General features: G+C 53.0%; 1 long non-coding RNA gene across 1 annotated transcript; it reads left to right on the forward strand.

Moving 5' to 3' along the window:
• The first annotated feature begins 41 nt into the window (after positions 1–41).
• LOC109264745 (uncharacterized) lies at positions 42–22,652 on the forward strand. The gene is made up of 3 exons (XR_002078841.2): positions 42–340; positions 21,077–21,251; positions 21,911–22,652. It is a non-coding gene; the product is annotated as an uncharacterized LOC109264745 (long non-coding RNA).
• The last annotated feature ends 877 nt before the right edge of the window (positions 22,653–23,529 follow it).

Genomic DNA, 23,529 nt, shown 5'->3' on the forward strand with positions numbered 1-23,529 from the left:
CGCGCGAAGGGCGCAGGCGCTGAAGGCGCAGGTGCGGAGGCTCGCCCCCGACTCCGCGCCCCAAGCCACCCTCCGGGACAAAGGTGGCGGCGGGGAGGGGGAGCGTTGAGCCCACACCGGGAGTTGCGGCGACTCTGCCGGGGCGACGCGGCTGCGGCGGCCCGGCCCTCCGCGCCACGACCCGCTTGTCTGAACGCGCCCTCGGAGCGCGCGGGACTTTGAACTGCCATCCCAATGCTGCAGGCGAACGCAATTTACTCCGGCTTTACCGGTGGGCGAACTGAGGCTCAGGAAAGAGCCTTACCGAAGGCCACCGCCTAATAAATGGGAATGCCAACTGGTAAGCGGGACCGGGGGCCCAGGGCTTCGTCGCGCGGGTCCTGCCGCTGGCCGCCCTCCATCCTGCCCGGGGCGCGGCAGGGCCGGGAAGCCCACAGCGCCAGGAGCCCCGCGCGGGGAGCGCACCCGGGCCTTGCCTACCGACGACAGTCCCGCGGGTCGCACAGCCGCGGCTGGGGGCGGAGTCAGCAGACGGGGCGCGCAGACCAGACGAGGTGCCTTCGGAGGACGCAGTGGAGGGGACCCCTCCTCCGAGCTCCCCGCACCCTCCCCGCCCGGACCCCGCGCGCGCGCTCAGGGGCGCTTCGAGTTCCGGTTCCAAGCGCCGCCACCAGCCCCGGCCCCCGCCGGTCCTTGGGAACTCGCGGGGACAATTAGGGAAGCTCCCAACTTCCCGCGGTCTTCCGGAGTTGGGCGCATCAGAGCGCTCCCCCCTCCACCGTCTCTCTTATCCTTAAAAAATTCTGAAATGAAAAGTACACCGCCCCCTGCGCCAGGAGGTACCTTTGAAACTCAGTTTCCTTATCTGCAAAATGGGGGTAGGATGAGTAATAGATACATAATGGGCGCAGTTAGGTGAACAGATACTATCCTCTCCATACAGAAGAGGAAACTAAACCTTGTAGGAACACTGGGAAGTCACATTAGGTATGATTCCTAAGGAGTTTTCAGAAGCCACAAATTGCGACCCCCGGTTAGAGTGGTTGGTTACCTGGCTGTGCCCACGAAGCACCGCAAGTGAATTTGGGTATTTCAGGCGCTTGGGCTCCATTAGGATAGGAACCCTCCCCAAACATCATCAACTGGTGTGTGTGGGGGGAGGGGGTGGGGTGGGTGGGGGTGCAAACCCTGGAAATAATTGCAACTTATAAGCCAGTTTCCACAGCCCATATGAGCCGGTTCTTATGTTTTTCATTTCCTTACCATGTATTTTACTATTTCTTGTAAAGTGAATAAATCCTTTAAAAGTTGGCATCGGGACTGTAAGTTCCTTAAGGGCAGAAGTGTGTTTTTTTCAATGTTATTTTTTATACTTTATTTTAATGGGTGGGTTTTTAAAAATGCACGGTAGTGATACTTGGTGATACATGATAAAGAGTCGTGGTAAAGGACATAAACGGCATAAAATGAAAAGTCAGATTTGCCCCTGTTTCTGCTCCCGACCCCGCTCCCCAAAGGCAATTATTGCTAATGGTGTCTCGTGTATTGTTCCGGAATTACTGTGGTTGTGGGAAAGGACATAGACTCGATCCAAATGCAAGATTGGGACTCCCAACTGGGTGTATTCCCTTCTAGCTGTGATGTCCTGGGCATGTTATTCCCCACCCCCCTCGGGGGGGCTCACTTCTCCGTCTACACGGTGGGGATAGCAATGGGATCCACATAGTAGGTGGTTCTGAATCAATATACATAAAGCGCTTGGGTGACACCTGCCATATAGTGAATATTTGGTAAATATTGACAGCTACTGCTATAGACCCAATTCATTCTTTAAAAAAATTTTTTTTAACATTTATTCATTTTTGAGAGACCGAGAAAGACAGAGTACGAGTCGCGGAGGGGCAGAGAGAGACACACACACATAGAATCCGAAGCAGGCTCCAGGCTCCGAGCTGTCAGCACAGAGCCCGAGGCGGGGCTTGAACCCACAAACTGTGAGATAATGGCCTGAGCCAAAGTTGGATGCTCAACCGACCGAGCCACCCAGGTGTCCCCCAAATTCATTCTTTTTAATTGTTGCAGAGTATTCATTGCATGAGTTTATCGTAATTATTTTACCATTCTCCTATTGATGGACAGCCAATGTTTGATTTTTTGCTATGTAAAAAAATTCTGTCGTGTAGATATTGTAGACAATACTTCATATCATTGACATATTTATAATGATACATATCATGGTACATACATACTTATACCGATATATTTATAGAATAAAATCCTAAAATTGAATCGTGGAGTCAAAGAATGTATGCAATTTTTACAAGGAAACTCTAGAATTAAAATATTTTTAATTGTAGAAACAATCTCAAAATTAGAGAAATTTGCAACTATCGCACAAAGATCTCCTCCCCTCCATTTGTGAGTTGATGACATGATTTTTCTTTAGTCTGTATTTTATACAAACAAGGGCAATTTCCTCCAAAAATGGTCTAACTGGCAAAATCGTGATCCATTGCCGTATCTCCTCACGAGAACCCTTCCAAATTTCGCCAGTCGTCTCAATAATATCCTTTGGAGCGTAGGATCCAGTTGAGAATACCTTGATTTCCTACTTTAGCTATTTAGGGGAAACCAGGAGAGGACAGGGAAGCAAAGAGAGAGAGCTCAGCAGGGGCGCTTGGTGGGTTCTGGCCGGGATCTTGGGGCTCGGTTGTTTGTCGTCACCCAACATTCTTGCCTTATCTGGGCCTCACCTTTGGGACTCCGCCCACCCCCACCCCTTCCCAGCTTCTCAGGGCTCCCAGCGTGCCCTTGGTGGTACCCTCTGGTTCCCTGACATTTTGCTCCTGCCCCTGTGACTATCCTTCCTTGTTCACTTGCTCGGGGCTGGCTTTCTCCTTCTCAGCGCTCTGTGGTTCAATCCTATCTCTTGGTCGATCGATTGATCGATTGACGGAGTTGACCAACAATGTCCTGTTCGTTTCAGGTGTACGACACAGGGATTCCACAATTCTATGCATGATGCTGTGCTCTCCACGGTAAGTGTAGTTATCACCTGTCCCCCTACAAGGCTATTACAATAGTGTGACTGTACCCCCATCCCCGTGACTAACTTATTTTCTAACTGGACCTTTGTACCTCTCACTCCCTTTCCCCCATTTGCCCATCTCCCTATCCCCTCCCCTCTGGCAACAACTAGTTTGTCCTCTGCCTTTGTGAGTCTGTTCCTGTTTTGCTTCTTCATTCGTTCTGTTTAGATTCCACATCTGGTGAAAGCACATGGTATTTGTGTCGTGCTGTCTGACTGAGGTCCCTTAGCATAATACCCTCTAGTTCCATCCGTGTTGTCACAAGTGGCAAGCTGTCATTCCTTTTTATGGCTCGTTGTCTGTCTACACCACCTTGCAGAAATCCATCTCAAGTCTTGATGGACACTTGGGTTGCTTCCGTATCTTGGCTATTGTCGATAATGCTGCAGTAAACTTAGGGGTGCCTGTATCTTTCTGAACTAGTGTTTTCTGTCTCTTAGAGACAGAGAAGGGGCGGTGCATACCTGAGGTCACACAGTGGGTTAGGGACAGCTTACCTCTCTAGCAGTGAGCTGCTCACGGAGCCATCAGACTCTTCTGCAATCTGGTTGATGGGTGGACACCAGAGGGCAGTAGAGGCCTCCTCCCCACCTCCTTGTCTTAGGGGTGGCTGTCTGGAGACCCTGCCTTTGCTGGGACGTCGGGGCAGGCCTGACAGGCAGGGAAGCATTAGGGTCTGGGCCATTCCCGCAGGAAGCTCAACATGGAAGACGGCCTTCAGAAAAGGATCCTTGAATTTCACAGTTGGGGAGACCCCGCCTCTCCAGGGCTAGAGCCACGCAGGCAAGTTTCGCTGAAGCCTGGGCTTGGGCTGAGACTGATCTCTGCTCATAGATAGGGGGCTCCAGTGGGAAGGAGGTCTGCGGACTACCAGGGAGCACCCTACAGCATCTCCGAGGTGGCAGGGTCCAGGATTTGTGCTGAAAGGCTGGCTGTCCCCAACCCACAGCCTCTCCCGGGTCCTCTAGCTCGCTGCAGGCAGCCATTAAAATCCTTCCCTCGCTCTCCCCTGTCTAAATCCTCTGGGCCAGGTCGGCATTGGGTTAGCAAGAGGCAACTGAATTTTGGAGGTGAACTTACAGGAAGCTGAACGCATACGAAACAGGGCCCCAAACCCCAGCCATGTTCAGGAAACCACCTGTATGTTACAGGAAAACATGTTCTCATCAGGTACCGAATGACTTCATTTTTCTTTTACGAATCTGAGAAGTTGGGGAAAATCCCATTTTTTGGAAGCACTCTTTGGGCTCTGTGGTTGTGGGGACCGGGCAGGGAATCACTTCGAGGCGGTGTCACCTGACCCTGCTTCAGTCAGCTCTTCAGTGCACAGGGCCCCGTGACTGCCCCCCACTCCCCACATTTGGGGACCCACACTGACCCTGACCTCTGTGACACATCCATTTGCTGTCTCCGAGCTGTCCCGCCCTCCCCCCTTGCTCTCTGAGCTCCAGCCCTGGATGGCTCCCCTCCCCTCCCCTCCCCTCCCCTGGTCTGATCTTTCTCCCTTTTTCATTCCTAGCTCAACACCCCTCTCTCTGAAAAGCATTTTCGGAGCGTCCAGCCCTCCCCACATGGGGTGCCCTTATTCCCTGCACGTTCCTGCAGAACCTCCCCTATGTAGTTTACCTGCCATGTGTGTGGGGACCTGGCTCACGTCTGGGCTCCCCTGCTCCAGTCTCTGAGGGTACTAGGACCGGCATGTTCACTCTGATGTGCCTGGTGCACAGTAGGTCTTTGAGAACTATTTGTTGAGTAAACCAGTAGTCAGAATGATGTTTTGGTGATGTCCTTGATTTTTAAGAAAGATTTTATTTAAATTCCGGTGAGTTAGCCTACAGTGTAATATTAGTCTCAGGTATGCAATGTAGTGATTCAACACTTTGCTACGATACCCGGTGCTCATCACGACAGGTGCACTCCTTAATCCCCAGCACCTGTTTCCCTGATCCCCCCCCCCCCCTCCCCACACCTCCCCTCTGGCAACCAGCAGGGTGTTCTGTGTGGTTAAGAGTCTGTTTCTTGGTTTGCCTCTCTCTCTTCTTTCCCCCCTGCGCTCATTTGTTTAGTTTCTTAAATTCCACATGTGAGTGAAATCAAATGGTATCTGTCTTTCTCTGACTTATTTCACTTAGCGTGATACCCTCCAGCTCCATCCGTGTCGTTGCCGATGATGATGCCTTGGTCGTTAACTTTGACTGATGGGCATTTTCCAAACAGAGCTCTGCCCCTACCACCCAGTGCCCACGGCGCCCTCCTGGGGAAATGGGTCTGCTGGGAAGGGGCCGACATTCTCCTCTTGCTTCTGCCGCCCCCCGGCCCTTATAGTGTTGGGAGATCCCGGGCCCCAACCCAGCTCAGCCTCCTCCTCCTCTATCTTGAGTTGGGCCGAGGTCGTCCTTGCTTTCTCTCCCCAGGAAGGAGGTCAGAGGGCAAGAAACAGTTTCCTTCTACCCAAAGCCGGATAGGATTTCATTTGCCTGTTCCTACCCTGTGTTCAAGGGCTCAGAAACGTAGGATTCGCAAATTCGTTTAGGCAACGCGCTTTTCCTCATCGGAACACGTAAGGAATTAGATTTTGATATTGCTGAGAGGAAGCTCTAAGCAGCTAGAAAGGCCCAGGCCGAAGAGAGAGAGAAGTCGCCCGAGGAACGAAGCCCGTGACTCTAAAACCGTCAGACCACTCAGGCTTTCGGGGTTCTGGAGGCTTCAGGTCATGTGAGGCACGGGCCAGTGAACACTTGCCTTTCCCTGGACGAGCTCAGTTAGGGGCTCTTGCTACCAGGGGTTCAGGCCCGGAGCAGAAATGGTTCGAATGGAAGGGAAAGAATCCGGGCCATATGGTTGCATGCTCTATCTCGTGCCAAGACCCCCTTCCGCAGGGAGGAGGGCCGGTCCTCCCTGAAGACCCGCCAAGTGCCGGGCAGCGTGGGTGCCTGACCACGTGTGTGGGGCGCCTGCTGGCACCACCCGGGCTGAGCAGGTGAGGAAGCCCAGACGCCGGGCCAGTTGTCACCGTCAGAGAGGGGAGACCAGATTGAAGCGCAGCCCGGCAGGGCACCAGCACCGCAGGAGAGGCCACCTGCGCCCGGGCAGTGCGGCCAGAGGAACAGACCAGGACGTCAAAGCCAGAGCCCCTCTGCGGCTCACCTGCTGGAGCAAAGCGCGGGGGCGGCCCGGGGAGCCCCTGACCGTGCACCACGAGGCATCTGGTGGCCGTGACCCCCCCCATTCCCGCGTCACCATGGTTACATCAGGCGCCCCAACTCTCCCCACCCCTTCTTCACGTCCACACTTCGGAGTGACCTAATTTCAGTTTCGACCGCATGAGCCGCACTTTATACTTCACATTACACTCTTGTAACGAATGTTCCCGAACATCGGCCGTGTGGCTAATCTGTCACCCGCTGACTCCCCTGAACCGCTGCCCCCGAACCTCCTCAGGTCATCCCGCCACCAGCCAGCAAGGGCTCCGAGGTCAGGGCCAACCGGAGAGCGAGCCAGAGCCAGGAGCAAGAGCCCTGCGGCCCCTCACCCTGTCCTCCCTCCACTCTGCAGCCCACCCTGTGCCCACTCACCCTCGCCCCACCCTCCCCTATGCCCATGCTCACCCGTCTCCACGTGAACCAGCCACCTGCACCCCAAGCCAGTTCAAATGCCCAGCCCCCTCTCCCAGAGCTCCTGCCCCCCAAGCCCAGATGGGCACACTTGTTTCCTAGAGCACAGATGTGCCTTCGGTCCAGGGCGGAAACCTGATGTCCACCTGCTTCTGTGCCTTCCCTTTCGAACTCCACCCTTCCCAAGTTAACCTTCCAAACTGGCTCAGATCCCCCTGCCCAGGAGCATGGGCTAGGTCACCGCTTTTGAAATTATAATTATTATTTTTTTAATGTTTATTTATTTTGAGAGAGAGAGAGAGAGAGAAAGAGAATCCCAAGCAATCTTTGCACATTAGTGCGGAGCCTGATAGCAGGGCTCAATCCCATGACCCCAGGATCATGACTGACGGGAAACCAAGGGTCCGACGCTCAACTGACTGAGCCACTCAGGCACCCCTGAAATTAGTTTTGTAAATGCAGTTCAGGGTTTCGGAGACACTCGATTAGAATTTTCAGGCTTTTAAAGTCATTTAAAAACTGTAATACAGACCTAATGCAACCTAACTCTAACCCTAACCCTAACCCTAACCCTAACCCTAACCCTAACGCAAGCCTGAGAAATAAATGGCAGGTACAGGTGTCTCTCAGGACATACTGGGAAAGCCAGAGGGCCTCCAGGTGATGCTGTTGAAAGAAATCTGTATCTCTTGACACCTTTGGGCAGCCTGTGCTGATAATCAGACCCAGCTTTTAATAGCAAGGGTGCCAGTGGAGGGTTTCCAGATTAAATTCGGGCTGCCTAGTTAAATTTCAATTTTAGGTTAACAGCGAACAGTTGTTTTTTTCCCCAAGTATAAGTATGTTCTAAATATTTCACGAGACATACTTATTTTTACTAAAATGTTCGCTCTTTTTCTGAAATTCAGGTTTCACGGGACAGCTGATACCGATATCTGGCAAATGTGTGCCACAGCTACAGAGGGAATGCCCTGAATAGGTTTTCTGTGGTGCAGCCAGGGCCTTCATAGGGCAGTGGGGGCATCCTGGGACAGGGACGTTTGGGTGGATGAGTCTGAGCTTGAACACCCAGATACCCCAGAACGCTCTGAGCATGAAGAAGCAGACTCTGGTCCAGTTGGTGCCTGGACATCAGCTTCACCTGTCGTAGCTGTCCGACAACAGGATGCCATTCTCAAGACCTGTCCCCGTCTGTCCTTCTTTCCTCTAGGCCAGCGACGAGGGCCAGGTCTCAGCGAAGCCCAAGTGAGGAAACAAAATTCCTGCTCTGGGCGTAAACGGCCTCTTCGCGGATGGGAGCGCAGGTCCCGGCTTGTATATGTCACTGAGCGACAGAAGAAATGTGTGGGGCAGACTGGAAGATAATGAACTGGGTTTATTGATTTGGCAGAGTGTGGCCGTGTCTCAGGATCTGACCTCCCAGCAGGCATACTTGGGAGTTATCCAGATGCTGTAGGCGAGGTGTCGTGCTGAGGCTGTCTCTCTAGAGTGTCGAGAAAGAGCGGAGAGGGTTTGGGCAAGTAGAGATGCGGGAAGGAATCCATCATGTGAGGCTGAAGGCTCTATCACTTGACTGTGTTCCCCGGGAGGCCCAGAGGACACTTCTCTCGCCAAGACAGTAAGGAACACGCCTCTGAGGAGTGGTTTTGCATTTCTGGGCAACTCAGTACTGGCTGTGCTCAATGCTGTCCATGTTGACAGTAGATTATGCCGTGGAACTTCACTCCCTAGTGTCAAGGGGTGTCAGGATCGTCAAACAGAGTTTAGGTGGAGGTGCTCAACCGTCAGAGGCAAGGCGGGCAGAGTTGCCATAATGGCAGAAAATCCAGAAAGGCGACCACGGCCCCTTGGCCCATTGGTATCTATGGGGCTGGCTAATAGACCATGGTATTCCTCGGGACGCGAAAGACGAGGCTCCAGCTAGGACATTGCTGGGTTGGTCTATGCGGAAGAAGCCAGGAACTAGTAAAAACAGAAGGCTGATATCAGATGTTGCAATGAAAAATCAGAATCCCCTCCAGTTTCCAGATCGAAACTAGTTTTCAGACCCAGAGCCCGCTGACCCAAGGAGAAGCCGGGCCCCTGGAGGACAGACCTTGCAAGGTCATTACAATATATGCCGTGAATATCCCACATTCCTTCCCCCGGAGGGACCTATGGCTGTTTGGCAGAGTAACTGTGTACTGGGTGAAGGAAGATGCTTGGCCTTAGGAGGGTGACTGGATGCGGACTCTGGGCTGACACTCGTCAGGGAGCCTCCACACCGTCATCAGGAAAGAGGATCCGGAGTGAGTTCGCTTTCACATAGGAAGAAAGTAGCGTCTCCTCTCTGCTGTCTTGGGGCGATCCTAACTCTCTGATCGGCGTCTTCATAGAATCCTCAGGAACCTTGAGCATGCTTGTCCCACGCACTGATGTTTTTCTAATTCGACCTGGCACATCGGGAGCGGCAGGGAGGCTGGCTGCCCGGGTAGGACATGAGTATCGGGAACTGGAAGCAAATCCTGTAAGACTCGGGGGTGCGCAACTTTGGGGGGATTTTTAGGGGTCCAGTGATCTAGAGCATGCTGGGACATGCCTTCTCGGTCACGGCAAGATATTCCCTTCGCGATCCCCACGGCAGACACAGAGCCACCAGCATTAGACGCAACTCTGGATTTTGGAGGCAGCAGATGCCTCACGTGGGAATAGGGCTCCAGTCCAGTTAGCAAGTGACCTGGAAGGCTGACAGGTTTGAGCCGGGCTGCAAGCACGGGAGGGTGCTGAGCAGGTCTGGGCTGTGGTGCGAGCCTCTCTGGTTGGTCAGGGAACCAGAGGAAGGAAGATGGGAAGATCCGAGACGAGGAGCCACGTGTCTCTCCCAAGATCCAAGACGGGAGTGGGCACCACGTTTGCGTTTTTATCTCAGATCAGTGCTCACCAGAGGCCGTCCCCTGCAGAGGAGACGCTGAGCCAGTGGGTGTGCTGGGGACTCATCCTCCGTCAGAGGCCAGCCTCTGTCCCTGGTCACCTGGAGGTCTGCACCGTGGGTCCAGCAGCACGGGCTTCCTCTCGCCAAGGCTGATCTTACTTTATCCGACTGACGATGAGCCCTTTATCCGGAACCATCCCCTGAGAAGACCAGCCAGCCCCGTGGAACTATTTGGGGGTATTTAGTGTGTATTTGGGGGTATTTAGTGGGACCTGGTGAGAGAAGATTTGGAACGTGTGGTTATAAAGGACTTAGGATTTTGATTCTGGAAAAATGATGCTGGACTTCCTTTCCCCGGTTCCTCTATTCTAAAAATAACCTGACCCCCTGAAAATGATTTTGACTTCACCGTGGACAAAGCATAGGCTGCAAGAAGGTGGAAGCCGGAGATCTCGGGGCCCGAGGAATGATGTTCGCTGGGTTTTCATTTTATCTGGGTGCCAGAAAGACCTGTAGTCAGAACCTCCAACAGGCAGAGATGAAAAGAAAATCTCAAAAAGCCTACTTTCTCTGGCCAAGAGGCTGGGAAAGGGGAACCCAACAGAGACTCAGTGAACAGCCCCAGCCCCGCTCAGCCACCGGGCTGCAGCAGGCCGGCCGATCTGGGAGCAGCCGCGACTGTCCCGGCCCCTCCACAGCCGGACCCCGGGGGCCCGCCTGCCTGCAGCCGCAGGAGCCATGTGTCTCGCTGCCCTCCGCCTGGTGATGTAAGGACACCCGGGCCCGGTGACCTCTGCCCCCGGGGACCACACCTGCAGGGACGGAGCCGCAGCCCCAGCAGCACGGGAAGAATGAAGCGGACCTAAATGACACAGCGTGTGTTCCAAAAACTAAGCCGTCCTTGGAGCTGACGCCCGCAAGTTCGACCTCAACAGAAGCCGGGCGATTATCTGCTGAAATACATTTCGTTAGGATCAAGTCTCCTAACACGATAACCAGAATGTCTAGGACACAGCACGAAATCCCCACCATACCGAGATCCAGGGATGCCTCTGGGACGGGCAAGGACAGCAGGTGGGAGTACGTAGATGAATCCGAGGTCGGAAGGACCTGACGAGGATTTGAACTCAGCTGTCGTAAACATGCTTCATAAATCGGTGTCAGAGAAATGCTTTCATTTCACATCGAGGACAGTCGATTACAAATCATCGGTCTATAAAAACACCAACAGTCCGAATTGGGAGACTGGATGTCACCCTAGCTGTGTCATCTCGGAGGAGACTGTCAGCCTCACTGTGCTGCAAGGCTGGGGTCGGTTCGTTGAGTGCCAGGTGCTCTTCTGTAGGATTTACCCCCGTGGTCACAGTCCATACGCACAGCCTCCCACGAGGAAGGTACCAGAGCTGTCCCCATGTGAGAGGGCACTAAATGGAGGGGCGGGCGTTGTCTAAGATGCACAGTACTTACCAGGTGGAGTAGGAATGCACCTGCCCTACCTTCCTGGCACCTGGCTCCATTCGAGGATTTTAAAGACCCTTAGGACGGTGCTCATCACACGGGGACGTCTGTCCTCCCTGCCTCTCCTTCCTGCGTTCTCACCGTGGGTCTGTCTTTGCCGAGGGCTGGACGCATCCTCCAAGGCTGATCCCCAACAGCGGCAGGACTGGCACACAGCCTCCTGCCCCGGATGGCAGCTTGGGGAGGGACAGAGGGAGCCCTGCTCTAAAGGGTTGGGCGGGCAGGGGCGGGGCCATCATCCTCCTAAGGCCAGCTGGTGTGGGGGCCCACACTCCTGCCCGTGGTGGCCTCAGCTTGCCCACATTTAACCCTGGGACTGTTTCCCCAGCTCTGGCATCTGGGCTCAGAGGGCACAGGGGAGACTTCAACAGAATTCTGTGCAGCGTGGATGGGTCCCCCTGCGGCTGGAATGAGGGCCCTGTGCTGAGCGATGACATTTCCAATGCAGTGTGGATGCCTTCTCTCACTAGCCCAACTCCCTCCCCTGTACCCACCTCCCCCTCCGGGTACCCTCCCCCAATCCAGGCCTGGCTGGGGCCTCAAGGCTTTCCGCACCGCCAACAAGCTTCCAGGGAGTTTAACTTCAATGCATAATTAAAGGCAGGGATGTGGTTTCTGCTGGAGGGTGAGCCCCTCACAAGCATGCAGGCGCCCCACCGTCGCACATCTGCCCCTTGGGTGGGGCTGCATGTGGCCCCTGTGGCCCCCGCCCCCGGAGGAGCCCGGCAGCAACAGAGAAACCCCGGAATGCTGGCCCTCTGCTCTCCAGTCCTTCCTTGTGGACTCCCGGGGGCCCTGACTCCTTGGAACACAGGGCCCCCAGCCTCATGCCCTTTTACTGGGAGACTCTCGTCACAAGCCACACTATTACGGGGAATCAGTGGCGACTAGGACCTGTAAACCCAGAACACTGGACATATTAGGTGGCCCTACTCTTCCTCCCTCCCAATCGTGTGATTCAAAATAAAACCAGACTGGGGCGCCTAGGTGACTTGGTTGGTTAAGCGTCCGACTTCGGCTCAGGTCATGATCTCACGGTCTGTGAGTTCGAGCCCTGCGTCGGGCTCTGTGCTGACAGCTCAGAGCCTGGAGCCTGTTTCAGATTCTGTGTCTCCCTCTCTCTCTGCCCCTCCCCTGTTCATGCTCTGTCTCTCTCTGTCTCAAAAATAAATAAACTTTAAAAAAACAAACACAAAATAAAACCAGACTATAGATAAGTTATGGAAATTTAGCACTGGGCCCTCCAGCCAAGTGGCTTTTTTTTTTTTAAATGTTTATTTTATTTTTGAGAGACAGAGAGAGAGAGAGAGAGAGAGATCACAAGGGGGACGGGGTGCAGAGAGAGAGGGAGACACAGAATGGGAAGCAGGTTCCAGATTCTGAGCTGTCAGCACAGAGCCTGACTTGGGGCTCGAACTCACGAACCGTGAGATCGTGACCTAAGCCGAAGTCAGACGCTTTACTGACTGAGCCACCCAGGTGCCCCCAAGCCAAGTGTTTTTATCCACAGTAGTTACTTGAATGCTTTTTTGTTTCGCTCTGTTTTGTTTTTAATAGCAAATTAAAAAAGAAGTCTCATCTCCCGGTGCCCCTGCCTAGCTGGTTGGTGGTCTAAGTCCCCTTGACTTGGCCCCTCGGAGTCACTTCTCAGCAGGCTGTCGTCTGGGACCTGCTGCTAACTCCATCAGCCCCTTGCATCACTTGACTTTCTGATCCCGGAGCGCAGCTAAGGGAGTCCTGGGCCTTCAGAGGGTGGGGGTGGGGGAATGGGCCTTCTGGGATTTCCCTCTGTCCTCAAGTACAGGGTCAAGATCCCCGGCCCAGTGCCTTCACAGCCCCAGGACCTCGAGGCCTGCAGATGCCTCCAGGGACCCACCCACAGCTGCCTGGGGCTGTTCCATTCAGAGCTGTACCCTCTTTCCCAACCCCAATTAGCAGCTACTTCTAGGAAGACCCAACCTCCAACGACTCCCTTTCTGACCCGAACCACCCCCACCCGGGGAGGCCCGGTCCCTGCCTCCCTCCATGGGGCAGGCCCTGGAGGGGCATCCCATCTGGCCACAGCTGTAGGGCGGGGGACAGTGAGTGGGCGGGTGGCCCCGGCGGCGGTGGGGGCTGGAGGGGAGAAGGGGCGAGACGCTATTTCTAATTCTCAGGATGTGAAGGCGTGGGATCTGGGCTTGCCATTTCCCAGGAAACAATGGGAAGCTGGCTGTCTCTGTTGGCAGGTTAGTCATGTCATGGGTTGTGTGGTTTCTGGCGAGGGGCCGGACCACTGTGGCTGTTGGAACACGTGTCCCGGGCTCCAGGCTCCGCTCTATGGAGCGAGGGCTCCGTACAGACTCTGGGAAGGGCTCCTTCTCGCTGCCCGATCACGCCCAGCATCTCCTACCTGCGGGGGCTTCCCTGGTGGGTGTGTGTCCTCTGGTGTCGTCACTCAGCCTAACTAACCCACAGCAAGTCTGAGCAGGGGCGGCTCTGGGACCTCTGTCCCCACACCCTGGGTTTTGTGCTGTCTGGTCTCCCCTGCAGGACTTGGTAACCTAAGGGCTCCCGGCCTGAGCACAAAGCCCGGGCTCTCTTATCCTGGCCTCACGGGGGCTCTAGGCTGTGCACCCCAGGGGCCTCCCTTCGTGCCTTCTCCCTGCCGGCCAGGGGCTGGGCAGGACACCACCCTCTCTCCAGGCAGGGGTGTGGGTGGAGTTAAGGGAACCAGGGAGGGAGGCTGAGTTGCTCCTGGAGCCGGTCACAGAGAAAGCCATTTGCCACCTTAGGCCTTAAGGGGCAGAGGAGGGAGTGGTTTCCGGACGTGGCTGGCAGAGCCGCTGTGCCTGCAGCACTGTGGGGTAGGGCACAGCGAGGGCCATGAGCGGGGAGGCAGGGGGGTAAGGACCACGGCCTGGCTCCCCGCGCTCTGGGTCCCAGCTGGCGCCCGTCATCGGCTGAGCCCACGCGGAAGCCAGAAGGCAGGGCCTCAGCGCGTGTGGGCAGCAGAGGTCAGAGTCTGGGACACACGGCAGGATGCAGGGGGTGGGAGGGCCTCCGGAGGGGCAGACGGGGGTCCTGCACAAGATCGCCCCACGTGGCCCTGGGCTTCTGAGTTCCAGCAACCCTCTCGGTCCCCCCCGGATCCTCGGGGGCCCTCATGAGCAGCGGCTGGTGAACGGAGAGGTTGCTGCCTGAATCCCAGGCACCTGACCAGCCTGGCCACGTGAGCTCCCGGGCAGTCACTCTGGGAGCAGCCTCCAGGGCCTGCCCCGGGCCCAGCTGACGGTCACTTGCTCCTGCTACACATCAAGTGACGGCCACGTGATGTTCAGTGGCTCCCAGACTCTGAGCCTTTAAACCACGCACGGCCCTGTGCTTAGTGTCACGTACATGATCTCAGTCCCCACAGCACTCCTGTGGGGGGTAAGCACTGCTATACACAGCCCCATTTTATGGGTCAAGAAACTGAGGCTCGGACAGGATGAGTGCCAGTTAAGTGACTTTCCAGAGGCCACTGGGCAGTGTGGGTGGAGCTGGGGTTCCCACTCAGGCCTGTCTCGGAGCGAGCATGGCCTCCAGGCCTCGGTGATCCTTGGGGAGTTGATGGCTGGAGGCAACTCTACTGATCCCGAATTTGGTGATGATTGGGCCAGGCCCCCGGGCGGGAGTCACCCTGGGCTCCATCAGGCATCAGGACTCCACGTCTGCCTCTCTAACACCCTTCCCTCCAAGACCCTCCTTCCGCTCTCCCACCACAGCCTGACCCGGCCCCAGCACCCGGGGCCTGGAACGAACCCCCTAGAGAGATTCCCAGTGCTGCCTTACTCATCCCTGCAGCCAAATGACTCACCTCTCTGCTAGGGAGCTTCTGGCACGCACATCTCCTCATTAGCCTTCCCTGTTCCCCGGGGCCCTGAGTCCTTCGGCTGCGTGGCCTGGTGCTCCGGGGCTCCGTCCGAGCCCTGCTTTGCACCCTGTCCTTGCCACACGCTCAGACATTGGGCCTGCAGTGCTGAGCCCCCATGCGGGCCTTTCCTCCGCCTCAGGCTGGCGGCAACTCTGGCCTTGGCACGTAGCAGGAGCACGTAGCAGGAGCACCACCCTTCAGGAGCTCGGGAGGGAGAGCGGCACACAGGTCTGACCCTGACATCTAAGCCAGCCAGTGGCTCCTCCCGGAATGGAGGAAAGAACCAGCGTCCCCAAGGGCCCGTGCCGCAGGAGCCCGATGACTCTGTCCGCCTCTGTCCAACAGCTTCACCGGGCTGGGATCCCGGGAGAGCTTCCTTCTGGGCCTGGGCACGCTCAGCCCCCACCCTTTAGGGACAGGCTCCCTGGTGCCCGAACAGCAGGCTGGTTTCTGCTGCCCTCTGCTGCCCTCCATTGACCAGAGTGGGTTATTGAGGCTGACCCTGCACGCCCGGAGCCCGGGATCGGGTGGGGGGTGCTCGGGATGGTGAGCACAGGTCCAGAGCGACCACACATACTCCCAGCCCCGCGGCATACCCCCATCGGCGTGACGAGCCCATCTGCCCCGACCCGGAGCCCACAGTGAGCCTAAGCAACCCTCCCCACCCACTGTGAGGAGCTTGGGTGGCTGTGAGCCTGCCCATCTGGTCTCCGTTAGGGTCTGAGGCACCTACAAGAAGGCAGATTTCTCCTGAGCAGACCTAAGGGGCATGCTTTAGTGCTTTAACGTTTAGGCTCTTTTGCTAAATGGCTTGCCACGTCTTTAGGTGTCCAGTTTCAAGTTGCTGGTCTTTGGAATCTTACAACGTCTCTGCTCGGTTTCCCAGGCAGAACGATTTCAGACGTCTGGATGCTAGAGTCAGCAGCGGTTCGGCCAAAAACATCCCCTGTGTCAAATCTGGAACCACGTTTGCCAGCCTGGGAAGCGAGCCTCTTGGGAGAGCTTCCCCAGTCAGGTGGTGAGAGCCCCTCAGGTGCATCTGTGTGTCCCTGCACACGAGTGCAGAGCCCTGGTGGGGCAGCCGGGGCGGCTCTGTCCCCAGTGCTGCTCAGATTTGGGCACTCGTGCCCTCTGCCACCGTCAGACAAGGGGGGCCGGGAGCTGAGCAGAAGCTTACTTGTGGAGACGAGTTGGTTCCATAAGACCCAGAGAAGATGACAGAATTCCATAGTCATGCCTCTTTCAGATCTCGTGGGAAGCATTTCTAGTACTCTAATGTGTCGTTTACTTTGGTTCCTTTCCTTTGGTACCGTGAGTGTTGATCAAAGCTGACTCCCCGCTTCTGGCCTTTCTAAAGATTTCCCCCCACGGTCTCAGTTGTTTTGAGTTAAGGAGACTCTTCACTAGTATGAACTAGCTTCCTCGTCTCCTTCCTTCCTTCCTTCCCCCATCACTCCCTGTCTCCCCCCCCCCCCCCCATCTATCTACTACTTGTATTAGCCTGCTTGGGCTGCTATAACAAAAGAGCATAGGCTGAGTGGCTCAAACAGAAGAAATCTCTTTTTGAATAGTTTTGGAGGCCCGAAGTCCAAAACCAAGGTCTTGGTTGATTCTTGGAGAGAATTTCCTTCCTGGCTTCAGATGGTTGCCTTCTTGCTATGTCCTCACATGGCCTTCACGTGGCCTTGCCTCACTCTGTGTGTGTGTGTGCGTGTGTGTGTGTGTGTGTGTGAGAGAGAGAGAGAGAGAGAGAGAGAGAGAGATCGATCTGTGGTCTCTTTCTTCTCATAGGGACACCAATCCTATTAGATCAGAGCCCCTACCCTGATGACCTCATTAAAATTTAGGGACCTCCCTGTAAGTCCAATATCCAAATATAGTCATACTGAGGAGGGTGATGAGGGCTCAGCATATAAATTTGGGGGCGGCAGTTTCAGTCCCACATCACTACTCCTTTTTATAAGCTAAGAATAAAGTACAGCATTCAAATAATTGCCCCCCTCCCCAAGTCTCCAGGTTAAAATACCTAAGATGCAGGTTGCAGTTAGTTGAGACAGGAGGTTTCATCACACAAGAATGGGAATTTTTAGGGAACGGCTGGTTTATAAGAATCCAGACATGCAGTGACAGCAATATGGCACCAACACAAACTGTAGGCCAAGGGCAACCAGCTCAAAGTCAGCCCTCGGCCCCTGTCTTGGTTTGTGTCCCCTAGAAGGAGACCCTGAGCACATTTGATGCAAATAATTAATTTTCAGAAGCCACCCCAGGGAAGCACCTGCAGGGTGAGTGGGAAATGTAGGACAAGGAATTGAGGTGAAAGAGTATATGATCAAGATGTTTGCCCCCATGGGCAGCTGGAGCCCATGCCTGCCTGGAGACGGGAAGGCAGGAGAGATCATACCTCTGAGTTATTCCATCGTGGGTTGAGGAGGATGAGGTTTTATCTATCAGCTCCCTGCCCCTTGTGGATTGAGGCTCCTATTTTCAGGAAAGATGCCTCAGACACAGAGTCTTGGGGTTACCAATAAGTAGCCTCCAGTAATGGCTCCATGTGCACAAAAATGTGGCACTGAGCATCCCTCTGGTATAATTCCTTTAAGTGCTCTGTGTCTTGGGGTTGGTCTAGCCCAATGGCAGGACCTTTACCAAAACTTCCTGCCCTGTGTGCCAATCTCCAGTGCCATGTGACTAAAGCCCTACTCCACCACCACCCCGTGGGAGTGGGAATCCTGCTGAGCCTTTCCCATCCTCCTCCTTGCTCAAGAATTGGCTTAGCTCAGGACACTCTGTGTTAACTTTCCTGACTCTCACTTGTGTCCCATCTCCGGTGAGATCTTCAAAGTATGTGAAAGAAGTTAAAGAGAAATTTAGTTCAAATTTATTATTTTTTTTTAAAGAATGGGTTATGATGTTAGGGTCATGATATAGCTACGGTAATCAAGACTGTATGAAATTGCCACAGGGAAAGACTCACAGGTCAATAGAACAAATGGAGAACCCAGAAATAGATCCACACACGTATGCCCAACTGATACTTGTCAAAGGTGTGAGGGCAGCCCAATGAAGGAAGGCGAGCCTTTGCAACAAATGGTGTGAAAGCCAATGGACATCTGTGGGCAATGAGATGATCTTCAACCTAAATCTCACATGTTACACAAAACTCAACTCAAAAGGAATCACAGACTTAAATGTAAAATATAAAATGACTAAATGTTTATGAAAAAAATATTTTAAACCAGGCCTAGATGAAGAGTTAGTTGTTTGACCTGACACCAAAAGCAAGAAAGGAAAAGGGGGGCACCTGGGTGGCTCAGTCAGTTAAGCGTCTGACTCTTGGCTTCAGCTCAGGTCATGATCTCATGATTTGTGGGATCGAGCCCCATGTCAGATTCTGTGCTCACAGTGCAGAGCCTGCTTGGGATTCTCTCTCTCTCTGCCCGTCCCCCAACTCGCATGCTTGCTAGCTCTCCTTCTCTCTCAGAATAAATAAATAAATATTAAAAACAGAAAAAAAAGAATAGAAAAACAAGAAAAAAATGGATAAATGGGATAAATGGGACGGCATCAAAACTAAAAACTCTTGCTCTGTGAAAGAATCTGTTAAGAGGCTAAAAAGAAAAGCAACCCACTGGGGGAACATACTTGCAACAAAGGATTAGTATCTAGAATATATAAAGAACTCTTAAAAGTCAACAGTGAAACAAACTAAAACCCAAACAATCCAATTAGAAAATGGGTTAAAGGCATGAACAGACATGTCACCAAACAGGACACACAGATAGTAAATGAGCACGTGAAAAGATGCTCAGCATTAGTCATGAGGCGAATGCAAAAGAAAACCACAAATGACATATTTCTACCTGTAAGAATAGCTAAAACAAAAAATTGTGGTATCATCAAATGCTGGCAGGGACGAGGAACAACTAGGCCACTTAAGCTTGCTCGCGGAGATGTAAGAGGGTGTAACCCCTCTGGAAAAGAATACGGAAGTATCTATCCTACAAGACTAAACATGCCCTTACCGTAGAGCCCTGCAATTGCACCATTGGGCATTTCTTCCAGAAATTGGAAAACTCGTGTTCACACAAAAAATCTGTATACAAACGTTCATAGAAGCCTTATTTGTATTAGTCCTAAGCTGGGAATAACTCAGTGTCCTTCAGGGGGTGAAATGTTAAACCAACTCATGCGTTGATATCTTGAAATACTTCCCAGCAATAAGAAGGCACAAGCCGTTGATACACATAAAGACCTGGGATAGGTCTTAAGGGAATTATGCTGCATGAAAAAAAGTTAGCCTCCAAACATCACAAATTGCATGATTCCATGTAAATAGCATCGCTGCGATAAATTTATAGCAGCGGATAGACTAGTGGTTGCCAGGTTATGGAGGGGGACAGGGAGGAGGCTGTGGCTACAAAAGGGATCCTGTGATGGAATTGGTCTGCCTCCTCAGCGTGGTGGGGGTCACACGAATCTATACGTGTGATAAAGTTGCACAGAACTAAACACACGCTCACACACATGCACACACACGTGAGCACATACATAGCTGGTAAATCTGAATAAGGTCGACGAATTGTAGCAAGATCAGTTTCTTGGTCTTGGTACTGTTCTATCGTCATACAAGATGCTGCCTTTGATGGAAGCTGGGTAAAGGACATTTGGGTCTCTTTGTAGTGTTTCTTAAGAGCTACATGCGATTCTACCATTACCTGAAAGGAAAATATTAAAACAATGAGCGAGTTGCAGAGAAATGAAACCTGGTGACAGCAGGGCAGGACATCGTTGTCTACAACCAGAAATAATGCAAACATATGTCAACAGGTGGCTGGGTACACAAAGTGGGGTCATTCGTGAAAGGGAATGCTAGCGTATCCTCAGTAAAAATGACAAACCGATGATACGCAGAGCAATCTGACTCTCAAAGACATTATGCTGAATGAAAGAAGTCGGACACAAAAGCGAACAGGGTAGAATCAGCTTCCATTGATAGGAAACTCTGGAGTAGAGAAATCCGATTTGGTTTGGGTAAGCAGCGGTCTGGGGCTGAGGGTGGAGGTCGACTACTAAGAGGCACAGGGGGCCCTTTTGGAGGTGATGGAAACGTTTTATATCCTCATTGAGGTGGTGGCTACGTTGTAATTCATCAAGATGTACTCTTCAGATACATAGGTGTATACATTCATCAAAAATCACTGAAATGTGCATTTAAAGGAGCGCATTTTATTGGCTATAAATTATAACTGATGACAACGGTTTTAAGTCTGAGCGGGAGTGTTTCAGTCCAGCGGCTAGAGCTGGTTCTGGTCGTCAGTTTTAGAGCACAGTTTCTCATGTGCCAGTTGACAACTGGATGAGATTTATCTCTTAAAACATTTCTCTGCATTTAACTGATTTCAGCTGGGCCCCAACCATCCCATCCACTATGACCCATGTGATTAATCACTAACTTATAAGTCCCCATGGAGGGGCACCTGGGCGGCTCAGTGGGTTAAGCAACTCCCTTCGGCTCAGGTCATGATCTCATGACTTGTGGGTTCAAGCCCCGCGTCAGGCTCTGTGCTGACAACTCGGAGCCTGCTTCAGATTCCGTTGCGCTCGCTCTCTCTCACTCTCTCTCTCTCTCTCTCTCCCCCCTCCCCTGTTCACTCACTGTCTCTCCCTCTCTCAAAAATGAATAAAAATTAAAAAAAAATTAAAAACCAGAGGAGGGGCTTGCTGTTGTGGATATGGAGCCATACCACTTGGCTCTCCCTTCAAGGAAGAACTTTCTGGAAAGTGGGTGAGTTTGTGGGGAAGCCTCCAGCTGCAGCACCTTTAGGACCCTGAAGGGGTGTGTGGGCCAAGGCTTCTCCTGGTCAGCAGCTCCTGGCAGGTTCTGGGCACAGTGGAGGATAGACGCTGGTCCTTCCTACCCCTGCAGGACCTTCTGAGGGCTGGTCCATGTGACCCTCTTCCTCCTGGCTGGTGTCAGATAGCCTCCATCATGGTGGTTCTGAGGCTGTCTCCTCCTCTACAGCCCCCTCCCCTCCTTCTTTCACAGGTGTTATCCACAACAAGGATCTCGTGTCGTGGCCTGTGCCTCCTGGAAGACCGAGGGTCACAGATGCACTAACCTCTTGTTTCAGCCTGGATCCAATCAAGACAATAGAATCCACATTGCTGATTTCAGATAGAGGATGCGATGCAGGGAAGTGTTGCCACGGTGATGGAGGGAGGTAAGGGGTGAAATACAGAATGGTAAGGCAATCAAGACATCGACAAGAGCAGGAAGTCATGGTCCCCTCTAGGACTAGAGGGTCAAAGGGAGGAGGAGGAGGTGTTTCTGGAGCCCAGGATCTCCGGCCACCTGATAGATGCTGGAGTCACTTCAGGCATGTCAGGTAGGAGACGAGACCCCAGGAGGATGACTGGCGGGTCCCTTCTAGTGCAGTTGGGGACCACCTAAAACAGAGAGAGGGAAGTAGAAATGCCCAAATCCCTCTCCTGCCTGTCGGCCTCTACCTGTGTCTCTGCCTGCTCCCACAAGCTAGAAGACAACAGGGCCTGGGAATCCTATTTCCCTTAAATCAGAGCAGAGGAAGGAAAAGTCAGGATACGAATCTGAAAGGAGCCGGGACATCTTCCAAGACCTCATCCCTGCTAATCTGCCCGGAGCCTCATTACGAGTCTATGTAGATGGTGGCTGGAGGGACGGATAGACGGGTGGGTATGCGATAAAGGAAATACCGCGAATTATTAATGGCGGAACCTAGGTGGTGGAGATAAGGACATTCGCTGTAATATTCTTTCACCCTTCCTGTATGTTTGAACATTTTCATAATGATGCATCACTGAAACAAAAGGACGCTCCTTAAGTAACATTTTCATCTTTCAGGAGGAAGAGGCAGGTGACTTTCTCGGTTCCCCGTTTCTCCCCGAGCCTGGTTGCACGGCCCTTTCTCCATGCTGAGAGAAGAACGAGGGGCAGGGTGGCCCCCACAGATGTGCATTCGGGTCTCTCTCAGTGGGGCTGGAGGCTGCACGGCCAGGGCTGGGCTTCAGTCTGTGACATGCCACGGGTGGTTCTCCCATTGCTTGACAACTTTTGAGTCAGTCACTCACATTGAAAAATCTGGAAAACTCTCATAAAAATCCCCAATCTCCAACCTCTCTTTGAAAGAGGAGATCCACCAGCGCTGGGCCTGCATTTCCCCACTGCAGCAGGTGAATGGAGTGCATCCAGCTCGATCGTGCCCTCCTCTGTCCGCCACGGCCTCCGCTGCTCCCTCTTCTATCTTCCCTGGCCCACTTTGCTCACTGTGATTTCCTGGCTGGTCCCTGAAAGCCTTGGCACTTAGGCCACTGGATTCATCAGAACACTTACATTTATAATGCGCTTTTTACAACTCCTGATTTGAGGCCACATTCCTCAAGCTGCATTAATCCACGAAGCCCCTTTGTGACTTGCTGTTTCCAGGTACCGGCCCCCTCTATTTGCTTAAAACTTTAAAATGCGTTCTTTCATAAAGTAAAGGCCTATTTTTTAGGTTTCCTCAGCAGTAATCCCCATAAAACCAAGAGTTTGGTGTGCTCAGCAGGGTTCCTTCCTGATAAAATAAAACGTGCTTGTGCCGAAAGCCTCGGGATCATCTCTTCCGCTCGGTGGCACGTGGGTTCCACTCCAGGCCATGCCGACTGGATTATGCTGAGGCTGATTGCCAGAGAGACTGACCCTGCTTCGTTCACTCTCTGGCAGGGCCTTCCCTGAAGTACACTTTCCCCACCCCTGGCCATTTGTCCTCCTGGGGACCCAGGTTGTCTTCCACGTGACTCTGAAACCCAGAGGACATGGCATGGCTTCTGAAGTCCTTCCCTCTCCAAGAGCTGCCTGGTGCTTGCCCCTCCTGAATTCTGCATCTTTAGTGCTTGCTTGGATTTCAGTACGCCTTCAGTTTGCTTAAGTACATCCAGATTGATCCAGAAGAACCGTAACAAGTTCAAACTGTAAGTTCTTCTTCAGGGATGGGGTGTGTGGTGTGAGGTAGGATCCTGTGGAAGAGGTGGACAGGGGCTGGGGCTGGGAGGGTTTGCTCTGCCACACTAAGGATCTGTTGAGGTCCTTGACTATTAATGATTTCCCTCTCAAGTAACCTCATTACTTGTAGAAATTATCATGTTATTCCAACACAGTTGGAAAGAAGTATAACCACATCAACAGCAAGAACACCGCCCACATTTACTGAATGCTTACCACGAGCCCAGTGCGCACATGATTTAATTTAACGGTCACAAGAACACTACGAGGGAGCTAATACGACTTTGGCCACTTTACAGATGAGGAACGTGACATTCAGAGAGGTTAAGTAACATGACTAATGCCCCACAGCTGGTAAACGATGGAGCCAGCCATCCAAGCCAGGTCCATTCGACACCCATGTCCACACTCTTGACTTGCTGCTTACAGGCATTTGACACTGAGTCATTTCCTGTTCGTTTGATGAGTTAATCCCAATC

This window comes from Panthera pardus, unplaced genomic scaffold, assembly GCF_024362965.1.
Source record: "Panthera pardus isolate Hobbes unplaced genomic scaffold, ASM2436296v1 HiC_scaffold_10, whole genome shotgun sequence".
NCBI classification, from domain to species: domain Eukaryota; kingdom Metazoa; phylum Chordata; class Mammalia; order Carnivora; family Felidae; genus Panthera; species Panthera pardus.